Genomic DNA, 6347 nt, shown 5'->3' on the forward strand with positions numbered 1-6347 from the left:
GCATCATCTGTGATTTATTTTGAATAGTCCTATACCTAAAATGTGCTATACAAATAAAGTTGTCTTGACTTGCCATACCTTGTATATTTTAGCTTCCTCTTACAGAAAACTTTACCTCATCTGAACCTTAGAAAGCTTTATTCTGAAAGGCAGACATGTCTTTAAAGTTTATTTAATGGGATTTTAATGGATGAGTTGTTATTAAGGCAAGTTCTCATAGAGCTTCTCATAAAAAATGGCAAACATAAAAAAAAAACAATAAGAGGCTTAAATCATGGTATTTTATTCCACAAAGCAGATTTCTTTTATGTGTCTAAATTTTCTTGTAACATTAGCTGGTTAAAAAGAGATGAAAATATTCTCATTTCTCTTCTCTCATTAGCATTCTCTGTTAGCAACCTCTCTAATCTGGTGGAAAACAAAACACAGAAGTCGCCTTAAATGTCAATCACATATCAATCATCCAAAACACAACAATTTAGAGTGTATCCTATCATCACATTTCACATAAAGCCAAGTTTCTGTTTACTGGTGTTTAAATCATGAAGTGGATTTATGGCATCTCATGGTTGGTAAGGTTTGGGGCCTCTCAGTAGGTCACTTGAGGTGAGGTAAGGAGTGGTGCGAGTTGTTCCATCTCCAGTCCTCCTTGGGCTCCCCATCAGGCTCTCCATGTGGCTGGTGGGCCTGCGAATCCCAATTCGGTCTCCATGAGAATCAGAGATGGACGTTTTGCCACCCCCGAATGGACCAGTCTGAGCACTGCTTCGCTGGGAGCTGCTGGTTGAAAGGTCACCACTGCCTGAGCTGCTTTGTTCATCATAAGGGCTTTTCTGGAATCAGAACAGAACAACCAGTTTTAACAAAATATACACAGATTAGCTGATTAAAAAATAATAAATTGGAAAAACAAACTTACAGCTGGAGGCTCTTTGTCAGGTTTACCTCCAAATGATCCTGAACTCTGCAGATAAACAAGAACAAAACAAGACAAATAAATAAATCTTCCCTTTAAAAGAGGATCTATAATAATATTTACACTTTATGATTTAAATACCTCTTCCTTTATCTCCTTTTTATTCTCTTTGTCACTGTCACCAGAGTTATCAGACAAGCCTGATGACCTGGAACCCGACTCCTGGTGAGACACACAGCAAGCCATAGTCCATCGTCTGCTTCTCATTTCATATAAAATCCACAAAAATCTATTTCAACTCGTAAAATTACCTTCTTTTTGTCTTTCTTCTTATCTTTCTTCTTCTTCTTGTCGTCATCGCTACCAGAATCCGAGTCCTTGGATGTAATTAATATGGATGTTTTAATAAAGTTTCCTGTTTCAACAAGCACTTGAAAATATTCCACATTGCTTTACCTTTTTCTTGTCTTTCTTCTTCTTCTTCTTTTTATCCTTTTTCTTTTTCTTCTTATCATCGCTAGAAGAGTCACTGGAGGATGAAGAGGAATCCTGGAGGAAAATAAAAACAGTTTCTTTTCAGATATTTGCAGCTTTTCCATGACGAAATATCAGAAAAACAAAGAGGGAATGAAACTTCACTCACTTTCTTCTTCTTCTTATCCTTCTTCTTCTTTTTCTACAGTGAAAAGAGGATGAATTACAAACCTTTGTTTTTTTTTTGTTTTTTTTTAAAGCCCGCAACAACCTGCAAGGTTTTATGTGTATCTCACCTTGGCATCATCACTGTCAGAGGAAGAAGATGATGAGGAAGAGGAGGCACTATCATCAGAAGAACTGCAACTCTTTAAGGATATCAGTCAGAAAAGGCAGCAAGGACATGAAAACACTGAAAAACACACTGTTGCTTCATGATTACACAAAACAAATGATCATTTTTACCTTCTTTTTTTTTCGTTTTCTTTTTCTTGTCATCCTCACTGTCAGAAGAAGATGATGAAGATGAAGAACCTGAATCCTGTTGAAGAATGAAAAAATATTTATTTCAGTGTATTTTTAAATGGAATCATATCAGAGCAAAAAGCTAAATATTTCAAGATATTGTCAAACCTTATCTTTCTTCTTTTTTTTCTTCTTTTTCTTGTCATCCTCACTGTCAGAAGAGGAAGAGGAGCTTGAATCCTGGTCAAAGTGAAAAAGGAAAAAAAGTTTAACATAAACACTGTTAAACAAAATTATGTGAGCAAAAACAGAATATGTATAAGTCCTGACAAGCCTTATCCTTCTTCTTCTTTGCCTTTTTCTTCTTCTTCTTTTTCTTCTCATCTTCGCTATCAGAGGACGAGGAAGAACTTGAATCCTGCAAAGGAAGCCCAACATGAATGAAACAGACTCACTCCAGAAATAAAAAAGTGGAACATTAAAAGGAAAAATATTGTTAGGTCACAAACCTTCTTCTTTGCTTTCTTCTTCTTCTTCTTTTTCTTGTCATCGTCGCTATCAGAGGATGAGGAAGAGCTTGAATCCTGCAAAAGAAGCCCAACATAAATGTAACAGACTCGCTCCAGAAATAAAAGACTCAAACTTTATAGGAAAAAAATTGTCAGGTCACAAACCTTCTTCTTCTTTACTTTCTTCTTTTTATTTTTCTTCTTCTTCTTCTTCTTCTTGTCATCTTCACTCTCTGATGATGAAGAAGAACTTGAATCCTGGAAAAAAAAAATTGAATTAAAACTCATACAAAACAAACAAAAAAAAAAAAAAACGATAAAAATGTTTTTTTTTTTAAATTACCACAATGTTTCTTACCTTATCTTTCTTCTTCTTTGCTTTCTTCTTCTTTTTCTTATCCTTTTCATCTTCACTATCAGAGGAGGAGCTATCAGATGAAGAAGAGGAGGAGGAGCTAGAGGAATCCTGTCAAATCAGATCAGATCAGCAGAAACATTGACATTTTCAGCAGGGGATGAACATGTGTTTTTAACTCCATCCTCTTCAATGGAGATATTTCTTAAATATTACATTGTTTTATCAGATTACCTTTTTCTTCTTCTTCTTCAGCTTTTTCTTTTTCTCCTTCTCCTCTCCTTCTCCCTCATCATCACTCAGGTGACCTTCCTCAATCCCATCAGGAAACGCCTTAGCTCCTCCTGCAGAAGATAAAACATCATTACAACCGAACAGCCGGCATTTCTTTCAACTACTAATTGCTGTTATATCAGTTAACAAGCTGGAGTAGCGCGCATACCAGCGGATGTAGGGTAGAGGTTACTCTCTTCTGCTGCTTTAAGCTTTTTGGCCTGGAAACACACACAAAAAAGGATTTTCTGTGTTTGTGCATCTTTAGTATGAACAAGTGCAAGCTTTGCATCAGAAATTCACCTTGTCAGTATCAGCATCTTTCTTCTCGTCGCTATCAGCACCCAGTCCTTCAATCTCACCCCCTGCAAAACAAGAATAAAGAGAATACAGTGTAAACATTGTGAGCAGGATCAACTGCAGTAGCACTAAAATTATTCATTCAGATTTTCTGGCTTTTTGCACCTTCTGCTGAAAGAGAAGTGGCACTGCTGGGCTTCTTTTGCTCCTCGTCCTGAAAAAGAAAACACAATCAAGCTCAGAATACTTAAGAAACCTTAATAAAAGTAAAATTATATAAAAAGGCAACGGTGTAGTAAGAGTAGCTTCCTGCAAGTGCAAAACCAGCAGTGAGGAACACACAGCTTTAAAGCAATGTTCCACAACGTTTGCTCCGATTCCTTCCTGTTGCAAACACAGACGTTAGGCAGTTTTCCTGCCTTCAGTTTGCTGAGCACCAGCTCTCATTTACATTGAGTGCATGGTGTTGTAATCTGCTGCAGGTTGGATATCTGTATAACAATACAACACAATATTTTTTACGCCTTATATTTAAAGCCTTCTGGATTTAATCTGATATTCCTGAGGTTGTTCAGAACGTGTAAGGATGAAACTGTTGTCTCACTTTCAGATTCTCTTGTTAAGAGACAACAAATCTCTTCTCACCCTGTAATGTCATTACCCAACAGGTCCCGGCAGGCACAGAAGAAGAACCTGTATTCTTACGGGGTGTGTTCACAGCTGAGGAATTCAGCTACTTAACTGCAACAAGGTGAGCATGAACCTTAATGACCTTTTTCTCATTTCTTCTATTTTTTAATCGAAACAGGAAAAGTCTCACCTTTTTCTTCTTTTTCTTGTCCTTTTTCTTTTTATCTTTCTCGCTGTCAGAGGATGAGGATGAAGAAGAGGAGCTGGAATCCTGCATCAGTTTAAAAAGTCATACTAGTGATGTGTTTGTCGTTCATAGAAAAAGAATTACACTTCTGCAGAACTTTCAGAATCGTAAATAGTGACCAAACATCCATCTTATACCTTTTTCTTGTCTTTCTTTTTCTTCTTCTTCTTATCTTTCTTCTTCTTCTTCTTTTTCTTCTTGTCATCCTCACTGTCAGAAGATGATGATGAGGAACTGTCTGAGGAGGAGGAGCTGGAGTCCTTCATAGATTATAAAAAAGAAATTCGGATCAAATACAAGCATAATTAAACAAAGAGTAACCCAAGTAAAGACTTGCAAGTCATACCTTCTTTTTCTTCTTCTTCTTCTTTTTCTTTTTCTTCTTCTTTTTCTTATCATCATCACTATCAGAGGATGAACTTTCAGATGAGGAAGAGGAATCCTGGGAGAGACAAAGAAAATATTTACTATTTTTAACATTCATTCTTTGTGTAACTCAATTAAAAAATAGCGATTTGTTGCAACTTATTTCTGTGTAATCTGTGTAATGCTAAAGTCTGACATACTTTCTGCTTCTTTTTCTTCTTCTTTTTGTCCTTCTTTTTCTTCTTCTTTTTCTCTTTCTTCTTGTCATCCTCCTCATCGGATGAGTTGAAACCCTGAAGGAAAGAAAGTAATTAAATATATAGTGTCTTTTTAGCTAGAATTTGAGGAAATGTGGTGTTGAAACTGGTGGGTAATGGAGCGGTTTCTCACTGAGCTCATCTTCTGATCTTCTGCCATCTGGTCAGGACCTAAAAACAAACAACACAATAAGTTGAAACACAGACAGACACAGAAACCTCTGGGATTAAAGGATAGATTTAAATCACTTTCTATTGTTTTATTGTTGTTAATAAAAGCTCTGTTAAGTATACAGAGAAAAAGAACTTTTATGAGCTTATAAATATCAGAAAACATGAAGAATTTTTATTTTACCTCAGTGTAAAATGAGGTTATTAGAAAGAAGAAGAAGTGGAAGAAGTCATTACCATGCATATGACTGCATAAGCTAGATGCAACAACAAAGCTAAAGGCCGAAGAGCAACAGAATAATATTCCCTGCAATATTTGGGTTAACAAGTAAAGCTGACTTCTGGATGTATGCAAGTTACTTTGCATAGACATACATGCATGCATACAATGCATGCATACATACATACACACAATGCATGCATGCATATATATCCACATACACACATACATGAATTGTAACTTTATCTGGCATGGAGGACATTAATAAAGGATATTGTTAAACATAAACAATAACTAAATAAATATAAAACAAAGATTTGAAATACACATACATTATGCACTTAAAACATAATCAGAGCAAGTTACAAGTAGCTGTTCCATATATGTTGTTAAAATAATTTCACTTTTTGCAGATATGATCTGGGATTTTGTCAGATATTGTAGTCTACACTTACCTGACTGAGATATGACAACACTGCCCCAGACACATTCCTTCCCTTTATCCTTTTTCTTTTCCTTCTTCTTCTTCTTTTTTTTCTTGTCATCCTGCAAAACAGAACCGAATATAAATTATTTCATAATTGCGAATTTGTTTGAAACTGTGCTGCAGTCTGATGATTATCTCCACCACCTGCTGACATATAACTGCAGCTAAGATGCATGTAACATGTAAAGATTATGCAGCTTACTAAATGAGTCCAGGTCTCATATAATCATACACATAAACAAAAGTATTGGATAATTTTGTGATATCTGTATTGGACTCTTTCTGACAAAGCAACATGGGAAATGTATGACTTCATAGACCTGATGTTGAGTCAGTAAAAAGTGTTTCAGAGAATGTTGTTGGGTGTGTTCCTCTCTTGTTACACACACCTCAACTGCTATCATGTTTAAGACGTGTGAGCCTCCACCTATCGCCTAAGGTGAACCACCATTCTGTGCACATTTTTTCCTTGTTCTGCTTTTATTTCACAGCTACAAAGTTCTACCCAAAATAAACCAGTGGAAAATAATTTGTTGCATGCAACAAGTCAAGCTAAAGTTTATTTGTGGTCTTTGTTTTTTTTTTTTTTTTTTTGGGTTTAAACCCATATAAGTGCTGATTTGCTAGTTTTTCCTGAGTCTCCTGATTTTCCAGTCACACCCACAGACATCATGCAT

Source organism: Telmatherina bonti (assembly GCF_933228915.1).
Source record: "Telmatherina bonti genome assembly, chromosome: 9".
Taxonomy (NCBI): domain Eukaryota; kingdom Metazoa; phylum Chordata; class Actinopteri; order Atheriniformes; family Telmatherinidae; genus Telmatherina; species Telmatherina bonti.